General features: G+C 40.6%; 1 protein-coding gene across 6 annotated transcripts in view; it reads left to right on the top strand.

The window, feature by feature from the left end:
• The window catches only part of Nrg1 (neuregulin 1), a 961,794-nt gene that overhangs the window by 768,947 nt on the left and 173,685 nt on the right, over positions 1 to 19,162 (top strand). The gene's annotated exons all lie outside the window — the stretch shown is intronic.

Below are 19,162 nucleotides of genomic sequence, written 5' to 3'. Positions count from 1 at the left end.
GTGAGAGAGAGAGAGAGAGAGAGAGAGAGAGAGAGAGAGAGAGAGAGAGAGAGAGAGAAACATACTCGCACACACACAGAGATTGATGACCTCCTCCTGGGAGGAAGAGGAGCAGGAACCTTGGTCCAAGAGTCCTATGTGCTGGCACAGGCAGGACACTGTTCAGGATCTTGAGCAGCCATTAAGAGGGAAGCAAACTATGTTTCTGTGACTTTAACCATCATTTAAATAGTAAGGCATTGGTCCCTTCTCTAGACACTAACCAATGAAAATCTCAAGTGGTAGAACATCGCGTTCCCAATTTTATCTGTTAGCTCAGTGGTCTCTTGTTTTGTGTGGTCATGTACCTGGTGCACTGTCACCAGGAGTCTTCAGTGCTGAGTATCTTTTGGGGGAAGCTGAAGCTATTTGGGAATGGCTGCTATAAATATCTAGGCAAATTGCAAGTTGGCATTGTGGGGAAAACAGTTTGTCTTCCCTGGAATAGCTGTTGGTGAGTGATGCCATAATCAAGTGTAATTCATCTTAACAGCCGTCTCCGGTTATTAATGTGCGTGAATAATTAGAGGAAATACGGCAAATGACTTGTTAGTATACCATAAACTGTATATACTGTAAAAGCCAGGAGGCATTAGAGAGAATTTCACCGCGGAAACTGCGTGCTGACTGAACTGCGGCCACACAGCTACCCTTAATTTACTCATTGCTACCAAGCACGTTATTTAACTGGAGTTTTCTGGAATTTATGCCCTGTGGAATCCTGGGGGTACACAAAGAAGTAAACATTGTAGGCCAGGAAGCACCCTGGAGAAGCTGTTTTTTGTAGAATGAGTTTTGTAATGTGGGTGCTAAAACACAGCCCTTGTGCGTGACCACTGTGTGCTTCAATTCAGTGTCTCACCCGAAGACCCAAGAAAGCATCTGGGGTGGTTGTTTTGTTTTCTTTCTCCCCTCCACCCCAACTTCTTTTTCTCCTCCCCCCCCCCTTTTTGAGGCTCAGGGCTTGAATTCCTTGTGCAGCCTGCCTCCACCTCCCTAGTGCTGAGAGCACAGGTGTGTGTCCCAGTCCTGCTGGCTCTGAAACTCTTAACATACAGCATTTCCCTCAGTCATTTATTTCCTTTACATATAGGCTTCTTACTCTTAATTTCAACACATGTTCCTTTCATTCATTTTTTTATATAAGGCCTATTGGATTTCCCTGGAGAGGCTTCCCTTCATCAAAGAGTTTTTCTTCTAGCCCTGTTGACATTTTAGGTTTTCTTACTGTGCCCGGGTATAGTACCCAGGGCTTCTAGGTTCCCATCAGCTCCTCTCCCACTGAGCCACACCCAGCCCTTGGCTGAGCATCTTAACTGAGCAAACACAATACTCAGCTGATTTGCAATACCATGTTTTTCATCTGTAGTGACTAAGTTGTGATCAAGCACTTCAGTAAAAGGACACCTTTCAGATTGCTACTACTAACCCCCCAGTGCATCTGTTCTCCTCTTGATAAAGCAGGTATTTCATTTGACAAGCTGCAGGCAGCTTTGGAAGTGGAATGGATTAAACATTAAAGCTTATTACCCTTTAGTAATATATGGGAAATTCATTTCTTTTCTCTCTCTCTTTTTTTTTTTGGTAGGCGTTGGAGGAAACATAGGACCTTGTGCATGCTTGGCATTGCTCTACCACTGAGCTACACCCAGCCTTGAAGAATCATTTTGATTGCTTTTGTTAATATAAAAAAAAATTGAGTGTACCTACTCCAAAGCGTAAGATGTTCTCCGTCATTATAATCCTGATTAAGTATGTATTAATAAGATATAGTATACGAATCGAAGATCAAAGGAAAAGTAAAGAAAAAAGTTGACCTTTCTCATATATAAATATGCACACACATACATATTTATATATGTAAAATGAGCAAAAATCAGGTGTCCATCAGTGGTCCAGAGATATATTTAGGTGCTGTATCTCCAGGCTGATTTGTCACTAGGCAAGAATCAATTGCACTTTTTCCTTTCTTTCTCCGTGGCCCAGATCCAGGAAGGTATTTTAATTGATTGGTGGGAAGATTTCTAACACAGACAGAAGTGACGAGGCCAGTGCCATCATTTCTAGTACAGTGGCTTTACCACATTATTGGGCAATAAAGCTAAAAGCTGCCGAATGTTTCAGAATTATTTTCAGAAATTTATATCCTCTTTATTGCCATTACCTTGAGAAAGAGTTCAGACAAAGGACTTAGTCAGCATGCAATTATGGTATTAAGTGAAGCCCAGAGCTTGGTCTAGAACTGAGACGAGGTTGTTTGTCATGGCGCTACCTCATCAGAAGCCCTTGAGAAGTCAGCTGCTGGGCTGACCACCTCTCTTTGAAGGCACCGCCTTTCTTCTCTGAGAGCATCCATCCCAGACTTTGTTCTCTTGGCGCCCAGCCCTGCTGTCTCTTTGATGTCTTCAGGTGTGGGTTCCCTTCTCTTAACTCAGGATCACCAGGCTTCCTGGAAATTTAAATTTGCGTGGTTCTGGAGCGGTCTCGTCCGTTTATCTTCTCAGATTTCCTGCATCTTATTCTCTTCTCTCTGAAACTTGAGCTACATGTATGCTGGGCCATTTACTCTGCTCACTAGGGTTTTTATCCCCCTTTCCTACAAATTTGCCGTTATTTCATTCGAGTTGGCTGTTTCTCCTGATCTGTCTTGTATGTCACTCATATGGCTCTGGGCAGTCTGTTGTTAAGACTTTCTGAAGTCCTTTTTTATCATTTCATTTTATTTTATTATTATTCTTTTTTTTTTTTTTTTTTTTTTTTTTTTTTTTTTTTTTGTAAAGCGATCTTTTTAATTCCCCCATCAGAGTATGTCAATGACGGTGTCACCTTAGATATCCCTAGGAAAGGCTGAAGCACCTACTGGCGGCTAAGTAGATGCTTAAAGCGGTGGAGCACAAGAGGGTCTCCACTGTCCCTCTACAGTCCCCTACGGGTCGATCTGGATGCCTTGTGTCTCTTAAAGTGTCTCCAACACACACACTATGAAGTACTTCTGGGAAATTAAACCACACTTGTGCACTGCGTGCCTTAAGAAGAGAGCTGAAGTATCTGCCCCGTGAAGGAAGAAAACAAACTGCATTTTCTTAGCAGTTGTTGGCAGAGACCCTAAGCAAGGTTTAGAACAAAACAGAAACTGAACAGAGGGTAATTGTTTAGCCACTGGCCCTTCTTGTGTCTGCATAAGATCATAAAGATCATGAGATTCACCTTAATCACCCCGCGTGACCCTTCCTGAAGGTAGACCGACGTTTCGCTAGTGTTTACTGTATATTTTGGATTATATATAACAGTAGTCAGAGTATGAAGTGGGGATCTGGATTAATGTCATCATAGTATGTTAAAGAGATCCAGTCCTAACACTGTAAAGGTATAAAGAAGGTTTTATTTCTCTTGCCATCACTTGTGGTGTCTGTTTTCTTTAGAAGTTCCTAGGGTCCCCTTAGATCAGCGGTTCTCAACACATGAGTCGCGATCCCTCTGGGGGTCAAACGACCCCACCCTTTCTCTCTCAGGGGTCGCATATCAGATATCCTGCCTATCAGATATTTACAGTATCATTCATAACAGAAGCAAAATTACAGTTACAAAGTAGTAACAAAATAATTTTACGTTTGGGGGCGGGGGTCAGCCCAACGTGATGGAAGTGTGTTAAAGGGTCACAGCATTGGGGAAGTTAAGAACCAGTGTCTTAGATGCTCTCAGGCATTAAGATCGGGTGGTGGTCTGATTAGTGTTCCTTTTGGTAGCAGGTTTACCTCTTGTCAAGGGTTTCAGTCTACAACGTAACACAGATGACTTAATGATTTTAGTGTCTTAGGCTGGAAATCTCACTGCCCTGCACTGTAGCCCTTACTCACCAGGTGGGCAGCTGTCTCAGGACTGTCTAATGTTCTCTTTCAGAGAGAATTCTAGAACTTCCTTGATGGGTTCCATTTGTTTTTGTAGGCGCCCTCTTAACCAGACAAACTGATTAAGTGCTTTTTCCCCCCTCTTATTTCCCCAGAAAAATTGGGATGAACTTGTCTGTGGGCTAGATTTTAGATTTTAGTATATTTGTATCCTGTGCAGTATTATTCTACTACTACTACTACTGCTGCTGCTGCTGCTGCTGCTGCTGCTACTATAACTATTATTATTGATAGAGAAAGTTTTACTCACTCCAGAAGAATTTCTATCCCCTTTAGGATCCTGCCAACAGATTAAAGCAGATTAAGAGTATTCCTTTGATTTACAAATGATTAACTTGAAATGGTCATTAAGTAGGAGCACAGGGCATTGTCTAGTCCTGTTTAGGAATCCGTGACTCTGCCTTTACTTTGTCACTTGTCCTTCTAATGGTAAGTGCCAATCTTGAAAAGGATGAGTAGCTAATAGCCACAAGATGTGTGTGGAAATCCACATTCTTTCTGGTTTTATTTTTAGTTATTTTTTGACCTGTAGATCCGTAGCATCCCCAACAGCCTTCACACTTGCCATGTAGCCCCATTTAGGATTTACCAGGACAACCAACTCTTGAATTGTTCCCACGTTGGTGCCTTCAATGCCATGTGCCCCCCTTTCCTTAAAACAACGCCGAAGCAGTAGGCGTGTCCTTGGTGATGCATGGGCAGTGTTGAGGCCTCTCTGTAGATGTTGTCATGCCAACTTCACAGCAGCTGAGATCACTGAGGGCACGCAGCCCTGCAGTGGACCGCATCATATGCATAGGCACAGCCACTGGTGGGAACTCTTTGGGAGAAGAACACCTTTGAGCCTGCTATGTGACTGGTCCATTTGATGTGTCATATGTACCTGACAATGTTTCCTGTCATTGATACAGTTAACAAATACCATATTGCATGCTATTGTGGCTGCAGATGTTCAACAGAATTATTTATTCGGTAATAATGACTGTCATTGTTCCAACGCCCTTGCGGCCATTAATTCTTGTTTGCACAAAATAAGCACTCTCAGCGAAACCCCGGGCTTTGTGTCACAGATCCATGTATCAAGGGCCCCGTAATGTCCCGAGCCTCCTGCAAGCTGGACCTCCCAGATCCTGCCTCCAATTGAGCCATTCAACTTAGTATTTTCCTTTAGAAGCTTGTTACAAGACCAGTTTTTCTTTTTATTCCATCAATTTACCAATTGACTTCAGACCTTCATTAAGATTGCTGTTGTTTTTCTTATTCTGTACAATATTATTTTTGTTATTGTTTTGCCCCTTAAATGACCTGGCATGAAACTGCCATCGCACCTAGTCCAGACCTGTAACCATTCTGTGCTAAGTCATGCCTGGTGGATGGGGTATTTGTGAGTGGAAAACCAAAGACACATAGTATCCCAAGTATCTAGGCGCAGGCTGTAGGCCTCCAGTGATGTCACCCACCTGTTTCCTTAACTAAATGGCTCCAAAGGCTGAAGTGTCTGTAAACATTCCTGGAAATAAAGTGCCCTGTCACTAACAGGGCAGTGTGTGTTTACAGAACAGGCAGGAATGTCCAGTGATCTGTTTCAACCTGGTTACTTGTAATTGCTTACATTATGTAATTATTAAAAACACTAAGGATTATTTACAGAACAAAATAGGACTTGTTATGAAGAACGAAACTAGCAGGGATAATGAGGGAAGCTTGAATGCTGTTTTCATATATGCAAAGTGATGAAATGGTACCAATAAAGAGAATAGCACTTATCCTAGTATTAGAAGAAAGTACTAAGACTATTATGTATATGCATGCTCATGTATGTATGTATATGTAATATCAGAAAGTGTTGGGCTACTGTGTGAACAGTAATACATTTCCAATGTCCTCTTCAATTTTTTTCTGTTCAAAGTAATGGGGATAACTGCTAATTAGTGTTCCAGGCAGTGTAACACATCCATGGTATATTATATCATTTTTTAAAACAGAAAATATGAAAGTGTCTGAATGTTAGGCAGCATGCCCCAGCCCTTAATTCTCTACAGATTGCCTGGATTTAAACTCCAGTGTCACCAAACATCCTTTAGTTGTAAATTCATGGGAAAGTTACTTAATCTTCCAGTGCCTAGGTTTCTTTTCCTTTTGTAAAGTGGAGATAATTCCTGCCTCTCTGGAGTGTGAACAAGATAACCCATGAAAGCCTGCTGACTGCTGGCCAGCAGGGACTCTGTACCCAGCAAATATGAGCTTTCTTCATCAGATTACTCAAGGAAGGAATTGTCTGCAAGGTTATGTGACATAATGTTCAGAATTTACCTTTTATGGGAAAGAAAAGCCAGTGCCGACCTTGTGTTAGCGTGGGCATAAATATTAATATGGACTACCTGTAAAGATAGGGGGAAGTGCGTACATCAAGTTTCATAACTGCATGTATGTATTATGAAAACATTGCTGAGCTCAATCTAAATATTGAAAGTAGAGTGAGGTGCAACAGGATTTTATCTGGCAGGAAAATGTTGAGGCTTCAAACTGCAGGATTTTGAAACCCGACTTCTTTTCTGGCAACATTTTCAGAGTTGATGTCTAAGCCTCCTTTTGTAGTACAGAATATGTGTCTTCTCTCTTGGACTTGTGTACATTACAGCCACTAAGAAACCAAAGTGTACATCAACATGTCCTTTCCTATCTTTTTTATCAGGGATAACAATATATTGCCAGCAAAGTTTATAGACCCTGCTGCAGGTATTTTGAAATAGAAGCAAAACAAGGAATACAATAGATGGACATCTCTCCATATGTTCATTTTTTTTCTTCCTCCCTCACTAGAATGGTTAAATGTCATGTTTAAGGTTCTTGGGAATATAGTGGATTCTTACCAGATCAGAGTTCTATTGCTTTTACCAGTCATAGACTTTAACAGTACTGATAGTTTATTGGGCTCTGTCAAGAGAGAAGAAATCACACCATGTGCCAGTATTTTGGGGGGAGTTACTGAATTTGCTCCAAGAAGTAATTACCACACTTTTTCTTGATTAGTTTGTTGAAATAGGAGCGGCGGGGCTGCGTCCCCAACACCCCGGCCTCTTGGCTAGCTCATGCCCGAAATAACAACACACAAACTGTATTCATTTAAGAACTGCTTGGCCCATGAACTCTAGCCCTTACATGCTAATTCTTGCACCTGGACTAGCCCATTTCTAATGATGTGTGTAAGCACCCCAAGGTGCGCTTACCGGGAAGATTCTAGCCTATGTCCATTCTGGGTTCGGAGCTGAGAGGAGCTTCATTGCATGCATCTGCCCGGGAGATCGGAGCATGGCGTCTCTCCTCCAGAGAGCAGAATCTGACCTCACTTCCTCTTCCGCCCAGCATCCTATTCTATTTATTCCGCCCACCTATGTTCTAAGCTATGAGGCCAAGCAGTTGGTTTATTATAATTAACCAATTACCTTCCTCCATCATTAGTTAACCCCGAAACTCTTCACCTTGGCAAATAGAAGAAATAAAACCAAACATTAAACTGTAATGGTTTATTTTAATCAAGGGAAAATATTCCTTTTAAATACACTATTAATGAACATAAAGCAAACGTTCCCTATAGGAACAGGCAACATATCTCTCCACCCTAATTCTCTTTGTATCTGCATGAGCTTTAGTTGATTGAAATGAAAGAACAAAAAGCAAGCTACCAAAATACCAATAGATGTCAGTATTTGTTGCTTTAGAAGAGAGGTGTTAGAAGAAAATACACAGCCTAATCCATTCTGTTTATTAATCAGGAAGCTAGCTACTTTAAAAAGCTTGATGATTTTGATTATGCTGTATGATCTTGTTTACAAAACTACCTTTTGCGAGTGAAATATCATGTTTAAATATATTCTTCTAAATATTAAAAATCCCTTGTAAGCACAAAGACCTCGGTTTGTTCCCCAGGGCCTACATTTTTAAGAAAAGCCTGCTGGGGTCTGCATGTAAATCTGGCATTGGGGAGGTAGAGACAGGCAAATCTAGGGGCTTGCTAGCCAGCCAACCTCACCTGCTTGGCAAGTTCCAGGTCAGTTATAGACTCTTGAAATATTGTGTGGCCCTTGGGGACTGTCTTCTGCCATCCACATGCATGCCCACACATACACATGTATTCCTGTACACACGGGAGTGTAAACAAACACACAATGCCTCTGCATTAAGTTCCCCCGAAGAATTCAGAAAGTAGGTAGAAAGCTTGCTAATCAACACTTTTGGCAAGTGAAGTAGCAACATTATTTGAGGATGTTGTGACACGCCAATTGGATTTCTCGCTATTTCAAACTGTATGCTATGCCCATTTTTCAGGGCCCCTTGAAAGCAAATCGTCAAGTTTATTTTTGAGCCTGCCTGGAGTGAGACGGGGCAGATCCTCGCCATTTTCTCCTTTCTTCCTCTTACAGGTGACACCTTCCTCTGGCCTCCAGAGGGTGCTCTGAGAGCATCACACTGCTGGTCCCCAAAGACAACTTCTGCCTTTTCCTCTTTAGTTTTTCAGTATTCTGGCCAATCTCGTACAATGAACAGTATCGAGATTTGATCAAGGTTAGCTGATTCGATTAGATGATTTTCTTTTCTTAGCTAAACAGTAGCTTTGATTCATTAAGTATTCTGAGTCAGAATGTTTTCAGATATCACGGTACTCACCAGGCTAAAGCATTCGGCCAGATTCTTTCTCACTGGCGTCTTTCCTCTGGGGAGTTGGACATTTAAAGGCCTAGGCACCTCCTGAGCAGTTAGGTTCAAGTAGTACACATGAGGAGGTTTAGTTGTATTTGGATGTTTCACCCTGGCCTTGGACACTTGTGTTTAGTTATATTTGGAAGTTTTACCCTGGTCTTGGACACTTTCCAGGAAGCACCATAACTGAACAAAAGATATTTGCCAACAGGTTTGTTTCTATGGCATTAGCTCTGGTCCTGCTGAAGAATGCTACTCTGATATACATGATTCTGAAAACAAGTTAGAGTAGTTCTTGAGAATGATGAGCTAATGTCATGGTAGCCAGCCCATAACTCCTGTTACTTATGGTTCATCTGCTCATGATGTTTTAAATATTTGTTCTGTTATGTATGTGTGTCTATGTCTGTGTATGTGCACGTGGGTGTAGGTGCCTACGGAGGCCAAAAGAGGGCATTGGATCCCTTGGAGCATGAGTTATGGGTGTTTGTGAGCTGTTCCATGTGGGTGCTGGCTGGGGACGAAACTCAGCAAGCTGTCTTAAGCTTTAAGTCGTCTCCTCAGCCTGTTCATTCCTGATCTATCCCGCCTTGGACTGGCCATATTTGTCCCCATTCCCGCATTGTATCATTTCCGTTCATAAGGTGTAGTATAGTTTACAAGGCTTCTTGCTGAAAACCAGCGTTGCTGATGGCAATAGGCTCTGCTCTGCCCCGGTGTCCCAATGCTCTCCTCTCACAGCTTCTGTAGGAAGGCAGCTGCCTGTTCTGGGCAGCTGTTGAGATTTAGTTTAATGATGTTGGAGTCAGGGAATGCTCGTGGGCTGAACCATATGAAATCGTCGGTTTTATAGGTCATGCACGGCTGATTACCCTAAATGCCATAGAGCTCACTGTCAGAGATTTCTTTTGTTTTAGTAATTTGACTTTATGCTTTATATACTATTTTAAACAATGTGGTGATGCTGATAACTTTGAAAGTATCCTAGAAGTTTTAGTAATGAAATAGGATTAGAGTCATGTACGAAAGCTGCGCTAGGGAATAGCTGAAGAAGCAGCATTTTCTGTAGTCTGTAGATTAGACTCAGATATCCGCAGAGGATGAAGTCAGTATTAAAGTTAGAGGGCTGCACAGCTAACAGTTTTTACATGGAGAAAGAAGGGGAACTTTTGACTGTGAAGCCTCCGTCTTCTCTGGCTTATTAACTCGCTGCTTTTCCTGCTCTATCTTACTTGCCAGGTATCTACAGAGCAATCCTGGAGCTGAGAGTAGGAACAGCGATGACGGGTAAATAAATCCAGGCTTTATTTTATCGACTACTATGAAACTAGAAAAGCCCTCTGCCCCAACACTGCCTTCAAAAAAATTTGGTGAGACAGGGCCTTTCTCTGTAGCACAGTCTCGCCTGGACTTTCCGCATAGACCAGGCTAGCCTCAAACCCACAGAGATGATCTGCTTCTGTGTTTCCAGTGCTGGGAGTTAAGGGTGTGACTGCGCCAACTCACTTTTACACTCTTACGTCAGATTAGGGTTTCTCCTACTATCAAGTGAAACATGTTTGCTGATTTTATTATAGTCTTATACATTCCTTAATGTATATTTATTCAATTTTATGTGTATGTGTGTGTACCTGAAGGTATGTTTGTGCACCCTGTGTATATAGGAGATTCTGGATGTTAAAAGAGACATCGGATCCTTTGGAACTGGAGTTAACAGATGGTTGTGAGCTGCCACGTGGGTACTGGGAACTGAACCTGGGTCCTCTCTGTAAGAACAAAAATTGTGTTCTTAACTTCTGAGCCATCTCTCCAGCCCCATAAATACTCATATTTCTATAAGACGGCTATATTTATAAATTCAGAATTCAGATAATAACTCAGTTAATTATAATTCAGTTCATAATAACTGAGATAATAATAATTCAGTTTTTAAAATATAGTTTTCTAATTGTAAGTTGTCATAATCAAAACATCCCAATTTTAGAGACTGAAGTTCCATTTTTAATGAAGGGGACATATGACGACTCTAAAGTCAGTCATTGCATGGGATATCTACATTCCAATTTTGAGAGCTTAGGCTGTAACTCAGTTGGGGACTATTTGCCTAAATCTTTTTTAAAAAATAAAAATGCAATTTATAAATATGGTGAAATGTTTTAAATATTAACTCTCTTATATTAAATATCTCAAAAATTGAAAGTTGAAATTCCCACACATTTCATAATTTTTGAAACATATTTTAATTTGATTTAATGTAAAATTTGGATATTGGTTATTCTTAGGAAAAGCTTCTTATATTTTTAAAGGATTTATTTCTATTTTACGTGACTATATGAGTATATGTACCACACATGGCATGCCTGATGTCCGGTGAGGACAGAGATGGCATTGGATCTCCTGGAATTAGAGTTACAGGGACCTGATTGATGTGGTTGCTGGAGACTGGACCTGGGTCCTCTAAGGAGCAGCAAGTGCTGTTGAACACTGAGCTATCTCTCCAGCCTAAATCTTTTAAGAAGTCTCCACAGGGCAGAATGTCACATGCTGGTTTAAGGAAACCACTTAAAAATGTGCCCAGTCCCAAACTCTGTACTTCTTCTCAGTGATGTTCTAAGGTTAGAATGGACTGTCTGGTGCTATGGAGCTTTGCTTGGTATTTTACACTTTCACTATAAATTCCATTTTTATCCAGTTATCGTATACACAAACACCCCTCCCAAGGAAAGAAAGAAAACTGTCAGATTTGAAAAAATAAATGCCAACTTATCCTCTTTCTGATGAGTTAATTAGAATGATATTTTATTTTAAAAAGAAGCCTCCTGATTTTATACATAAAAAATGTTTGTTTCACTTAACTGTTTTGTATGTTATTTATTTCAGAGTTTTCCCTTAACTGTAGTAATGGGGAATTGCAGTTAATGTGTAAGGACGTAAGAAAGGCATTGAGAGCCAAAGAATAGGAAGGTGTCGGAGAAAAGGTATTTAACAGAAAACCGTCGTTCACAACAAGAGCACTGTCTTTCATAGCAGCACTTCTCAACCTGTGGGTCGCGGCCATCAGAAACCATAGTTCCAGAGGCTTAGGAACGGAGACACCACTCAGTAGCAAAGTTACAGTTATGAAGTAACAATGAAAGTAATTTTATGGTTGGGGGTGTACACAACATGAGGAACTGTATTGAAGGGTCACAGCATTAGGAAGGTGGAGAACGGCTGTTTTAGAGAAATAATGGCATATACTGTTATGAATTGTTACGTTAAATTTTTTTCCCTTCTCAAGTTTGTCTGTACTTGGAAAGCTTTCTAGTTGTCAATGGGTGTGTCCTCTCTTCCCTGCCCCCTGGGGTCCTTGAGAACAATGAGGGGTTGGTCCCTTTCTTTAATAGTAATTGACATAATATAGGCTTCAAAATAAGAGGAGTTATTTTGGATACCACATAATTTAGAACCCACAGTATGATTATTTGTATTAAATTTAAGAGTCTGTCATAACATTTTTATTGCTCTTTCCCTTTTTTCTCCGTCCTCTTCCGGCTTCCAACTTGGAGGATTTACTTTCTCGGTATGAGTTAATACTACATTAAGGATTATGGGTAATAAGCGAAAGGATTGTATACCTTTACTTTTGGTATCCTTGCGTGCAGACTTCTGGATACCAGCCATTTGTAAGCTCAGTTGGAATTTGTAAGTTTGTAAGGTCCGTAAACTGACACACGAACCTCCCCAATCAGCAGTTCATATGGAATGGAGGACAGGACATTTAAAATGATTATTTAATGACTTACAAGCTTGAATGATATTTATGCTAAAGTAGCATAGTTTTATTTCATGTTAGAGTGAGGGAGGTATGGATGATAGCGTTTGATACTTATTTATCTGTGTGTGTGTTTGTGTGTGTGTGTGTGTTAGAAGTTGTGAATGAACACTTGCCACCCTGTGTGGAGTGGGCAGGGGACAGGCTGTGGAAACTGGTTCTCTCCTATTATGTTTCTAGCGATCAAACTCAAGTTGTCTGGCATGGCAGCCAGCACCTTTACCCAGTGAACCATCTGGCAGGTCCCTGCCTTGTTGATTCACATCAACACGTTCTTATGAGGTATTGGAGGGAACGAAATCTCCCTAAAAAAGATAGTTTTTTGGTTCAGGGGCTGTGCCATCACTTCCTCTTGACAGTTGGTCCAGCCCTGTCCACCCAAGGCTTCTAATGACTCTTGCATCAGTCCAGACCTAAGCAAGTCTTTGTCTTCTTCCAAATTTGTCTGTCCTAGTCACCCTAAAGTAAAGCTCTCTCACACCTGAAGGCATTCTAAATAAAACAGTCTTAGCACACACACACACACACACACACACACACACACACACACACACTGCTGAAAATCAAACTCAGAGCCTTGGACGTGCTACCTAGGAAGCATTCAGCTGCTGAGTTATGAGTTACGCTCTTATCACCAAAAGATTCTTGTCTTTGAGTCCGATCAAGTGGCATAAGCCTGTCTCTGTTATCCAGAAGGCTGAGGCAGGAGGATCACACGCTACAGTCTGCCTGGGATACAGAGTGAGTTCAAGGTTCACTTTGTGTGCCCCCTTTTCAAAATTAAAAGTAAAGGGAGGGCTGGAGATACAGTGTGGGGGTGGAACACTTGAGTCATGTGCACAGAGCCCTGGGTTCTCCACTACCCACCCCGGAATCTGCTATCTTTGTGTTCCGTGCATTTCAAAACCCATCGTGAAAATCTGACTTTGAACAGAATCTGTCAGGTGTTTCTGTGGCACATCCGTGCAATCTGGCTTGGAGACGGTCTTAGTTTAAGGAAAGAGGGATACTTGATTTAATCCTGACCGTGTCAGGGATTTCATGGACTGTTAAACAGAACAGTGATGAATAGAAAAGGTTCTGGCTCTCATTGGTATGAGGTTAGGCACGTCCCTTCCATCCCATGACTCCATCAGTGATGAAGATCTGTAAGCCTCAGTCTCTGTACTTATGCAAGTGGACACCATGATTCTGTCAGTGATCAAATCTGTGAACTTCAGTGTCTGTACTTATACATGTACACAGTAATCTATGAGACTTCATGCGGCCGTCCTGGGGTTAAGGTTTTATATTGTGATTGATGTCAAAGCAAAACTAAATGTCAATTTTCTTAAAATACCAATTATGCTAATAAAACATACTAATTTGTGATCTCTTTTTCTATAATGTTATACTCCTACTTTATGTGGTTGCCAGTGTCTACCCATATTTAAGACCACAGAAGATAACTTTATCAACCTGTATGTCTTTTTACTGTTTTTTTTTAATGAATAGAGAGAGGCTCTTGATAAGTAATTGTGTTAGCACCACTTGTGAAATATATTTTTGGCATAATTCCTGCTACTTAGAAGATTGGTGAGGGTTGTATAGAAATTTGCAATACATTTGTATAAAGGACAACCAGGCCTTCTTAATTTAAGATGCAGATTGAACTGTAGCATGCAGAGATAAATTTCTCAGGGGTGGTGGTGGGTGTTGTCTGAATGGTTTGCTGCTGTAATGCATGCTCCTGCTTTTTAGTTTATTATTTAAACATTTGCAAACTTCCTATGTAAGCACTGTTTCTACGATACTCCTGTCCCGTCTCCACCTCCACCTCTCCCTCCCGAATTCTTCATCACTTCTTTAGTTATTATTGCTATGTGTATATGTATATAAATAGATAGATGCACACATGTATATACCCCCTACCCATCCATTTAATTCTGCTCATAGGACACATGTCCAGGGATGACCACTTAAGACTGTATAAACCATACAGGACTTTGATTTTAGACGAAACTGAGTCTCCCTCCAGCAGTCACTGAACAGCCCTCCCATCTTGGTATCTTGTTCATGCATTTTTTAAAATACACATGCCTATTTCCAACTTTTCAGAAGATATGCCCTTACATATATATATGTATATATATAATATATATGTATATATTGGACGTCAAGGATAGTGTTTAGATGACTGTCTTGCATACTGTGCCTACTCCTGTTCTTTGCATGAGTTTGCAGAATAAATGAATGAAACTAACATATGATTATATATGCATTCATATATGTATTATATACATTAAATGCACATATAGATCATGTATTACTGTTATACACTATTTCCAGAAACAAAATAATAAATGATTATATTCTGTGAATTGATTTGATAGACATTGTGTTATGAGACATTGTATGTTCATTGTCTGAAGTAGCTTTTCATTAGTGTAATAAGTAGATCCTAATTTTGTGCATATGTATCAGATCTCCTTCTATATTCTGTATTCTCTGCCAACAGTGAAGTAGAAATATTGTATTGATACTAAGCATAGCATTTCACTGTCCAAATTTTTGATGCATTTTTCACTCAAAAACTTTATTTTCAATTTTTTTATTTTTGAGGTTGTATTTTAATTACAATATTTCTCCCTTTCCCCTTCTTCCCTCTAACCCCTCCTGTATATCTCGCTCCACTCTCCTACAAATTTGTGGCCTCCTTTTTTCATCAATTGTTATTGCACGTATGCATTTTTAATAAGGAAGAAAAGGTGGTATTTCATTGAGGCCCGTAGATTTTTATAAACAACTATAATTTTAATAATACTAAAAATTATTACCAACTATTTCTGGGAAAAATATTGAAGATCTATACATTGTGCTCAGAAGGACTAGATCGAATAAAGACAAAAGGTTATGATTATGACTTGTAGTGAGGTCACCTGGCCCTGTACTTAGCCTCTTCCCTGGGGGATCTGCTTAGGCACTATCCACTTTGGGAGAGAGTTGTACTTATAGGAATTATGGAAATGAGCTGGGAGCTTGTCAGGAGAAAGCCAATTATTTGAACGCTGAGTTGAATGGAAAATGAAATACATGCTTTTCCATATATTAAATTCAATAGGACCAGGAGACTCCGTTATGAGGGTTTGATTTTTTTTAAAAGCATGTTGATTACATTGTGTGTTCCCACTTGTCCTCAATCTGACAGGAGGAGAAGTATCTGTAGAAATAGACACTACATTTTGATATTTTTGGGAAAAAATAGTGCATTTTAAGGGCTGTATACATTATATATTTACTGTCCCATCCAAAGAGACTATGATCCATTTCCAGAAAGCAAGAGAAACAGGGGCCAATCCCTTTCTTGGGGATAGAGTGCCCAATTCATGGTTCCCAGATGGTTGGATGTAAGGACCTTCTGTAGGATGAGGGTCTCTGACGTGGATGTACGCGAGCAGAAGCACGTGACTTCCCTCTGCGTTCTGCTTCTTACAGAATAAATACAGAGCATTAGATTTTTACCAGTTTCCTCTTCATATAAGCCCTGTTGCTTTTTGAGAATCAGCCGCATCCTGTAAAAGGAAAAGTGTTTTTAGTGTTCACCCCATTCTACCCCGTGGGCAGCAAGAGAAGGGGGAGAAAACCTCTAGTTGGAGAGTAGTCTGGGGGTGATGCTCTACAGACACAAAATGCCATCGGTCCTGGTCTCGCGGGACATTAGGACACGCTGTTTGGGTAAACTTCAAGGGACCTTAGCATCTGACATGACAGAACCCAGCAAGAGAGAGGTATCAAATTCTCCTTGTGTCATTTCAGCGTCATAGCCAGCTTTAACACAAGCACCGCATTGGCTCTCGTGTTCTGCACAGTTCCACAGCCAGCTGCTCTAGCTCGCTCCAGCTACAGATGTGTCGAGGAAACAGCTCATCACTCCCAAGTTGTCTCACAGCTGTCCTGAGACAGAAACACGTTTGAAAGAGCCCCAGTGTTTGGCTAGTGTTATTAATATGTTACCTAAATATAAAATATTCCCGCAGAGATAGTATAAGAATCTGATATTTGATTTCGGACAGAGCAGTTCTTTGTTGAACGTTTTCCTGATAAGAGAAGAATGGGTCCTCCTTCTCATCATCTTTATTGGGGCACACTTGACACTACAAGTTTATTCTTGTCACTGATGGCTTTATGGGGGGGGGGAAACTCCTTCATGTTACCCCGCCAAATAAGAAATGAGAGATAATAATTACATATTGGTTACGTGATTTCGGTTCGAAGTGCTAAATTGGTACATCCTCCAGCATGTGGTCACAGGCTTTTTATGACTGTAAGCTTTCTTTGCATTGACTTTCAATATCAGTCCAAAGGGCTGAAAGTGTCACTCAGGGATGGAACGCACAGTTCCCTGGGTTTGCTCCTGGGTTTGCACAAAAGTATTAATAATTACAATTAATAATTTTAATTGACGGGAGCTGCTTTCTAAGGTAATAAATTTACTTTTCTATAGGATTGTTCTTTATAATTGCTCACTGGAATGATTTTTCAGAGCTTGTATAAGTGCTGAACTATTAAGCTAGACATTAAGAGATGTAAATAATCCATTATTCCCATTTAGAAGAATTTTGGAGTGGTTATTGGTACATGTGTTTGTATCGTCACAAATCTTAGTGGAGGGTGTTGTTTCCCAAGAGTTAAGTCTGGGCAGTATGGAGCTGAGGACGTGCTCTGGAGTGTGGAAGTGGCCAGTTTAGAACTGTTAGTTGTGCCGGCAGTTTGTCTCTTAGGCCACACTCAGTCAGCTGGAAAATGTCAGTGCAGATCACCAGGCCCTGAACTGACCAGTCATTATTTTTGTGGGTTAAATTCGCATAATTTATTTAAAAACTCTGAGTAAGTATTTAATCAGTGCTTAGTTATTCTGCCTAATGAATAGGAATTGGAAGTTTTTTCCATCTAAAAGTCTTACTCATCCTAAAATATTTTTGTTCCATTTTGTCTTAAGCATTTAGAGCAGATAAGAAGTAGCAGATGCCACATGAGGAGTTAATAGTCATGCTTGAATTATTACTATTATTATCATTATTATTATAATGTTCAATAAAGGAAACCTTTGGGTCCGATCAGAACATTGGTCCCAGAACTGGAACTCAGATATTTGGATTCCAGTATATTATGATTTTACTTATTATATTGTTATAGTTTTAAATCTAAGACATTAAATCTGGATACAAATTCATCTTCTCTTTCTAGTGGTTTGGGCATTTTAGGCTTCTAGGCAGAGACATGTATTTATTTCTGTGCCATTAAGTGACATCTTAGGAGACATGGTTGATAGGATTTTATTTCAATACCTGCAGTAAATTTAAATCAACCAAACATTTATATCTTTATGTTCTTTATTAAAGTATCTTGCACAATACAGTCAGCTAGTTTCATCTGGAAAGATGGCCATTGAAGTCATAATGTCATAACATGGGAGATGATGGCACTAGAAGTGTGCTTATGAGTAGAATTCCTATGTGATGCAGATGATGGTACTAAGAGTGTGCTTATGAATGGGATTCCTATGTGATGCAGATGCTGGTACCATGAGTGTGCTTATGAATGGGATTCCTATGTGTGATGCAGATGCTGGTACCATGAGTGTGCTTATGAGTGGAATTCCTATGTGATGCAGATGCTGGTACTAGGAGTGTGCTTATGAGCGGGATTCCTACATGATGCAGATGCTGGTACTAGGAGTGTGCTTATGAGCGGGATTCCTATGTGATGCATGTGTGAGCTCCCACACTCTGAAAGCCCTTAATGCAGGAGACCCCAGACTGGGAAGGAATGTTGGGTGTGCTATAGATGTTCTTTGTCAGCAACAGTATCTTCATCCAAAAAGAGCCAAGACCTTTGTGCCTGGATAGCTGCTGAGACACGGAGTTACTCTTGGGGGTGTTAGCTACTGACCATGCTGATGAGATGTGACATTTTACTACCGTCAGCCCAGAGGTGAGAGACCTTGTACTCTATCACTGACTTTGCAGGATAAAAATTTAGTTCTCATTAGGGGAATTTGTTATTTATTTAGGTAGTTAGATTATCACTAACTAACCATTACTAATACCATTATATAATAATGTTATTATTATTACTATTATTGGAGAAACTTAGTAGATTAATTTTTTCCGTCCTTAGAAGTTGATTGATTATTATTCATAGAATTTCACAAATTTTCGAAACTAAAGACTCAGCTTATTGTGGCTTTTGTCTGGGCCTGAAATGGAATTTTCCTAAGGAACGGAGGGAAGAAGTCTTGAGATTGGAACTTCACAGGATAATGATGCTTCATGGTTTGTGGCACAGGGAGGGGCTCTGCCTCCAGGACAGTGCAGCTCCTTTGAGGCTAGTAGAGACACATAGCGTTTGCTGACTCATGCCCAGCCGGCTTCATTAGTGAGGGAGTTAAAGAGTGACAAGAAAGGGACTCGAGTCCTTTGGGAATGCATCCAAGGAACTGAGAGGACAGCGACCCTCTTTCCAGACTGTCATGGACTGGAAGGAGTTCTGGGTCATTCACAGGAAGTGCTGCTGGACCCAGGCTGAGAGTGTGCGGGAGGGTGAAAGTCTTGTGGGTGAGTGTGGATGAGTGTGTGTGTGTGTGTGTGTGTGTGTGTGTGTGTGAGAGAGAGAGAGAGAGAGAGAGAGAGAGAGAGAGAGAGAGAGAGAGAGAGAGAGA

The sequence above is a fragment of the Alexandromys fortis genome, unplaced genomic scaffold (assembly GCF_014885135.2).
Source record: "Alexandromys fortis isolate MF-2015 unplaced genomic scaffold, M_Fortis_MF-2015_v1.1 scaffold_55, whole genome shotgun sequence".
NCBI classification, from domain to species: domain Eukaryota; kingdom Metazoa; phylum Chordata; class Mammalia; order Rodentia; family Cricetidae; genus Alexandromys; species Alexandromys fortis.
This window is presented reverse-complemented; position numbering and strand designations above follow the sequence as displayed.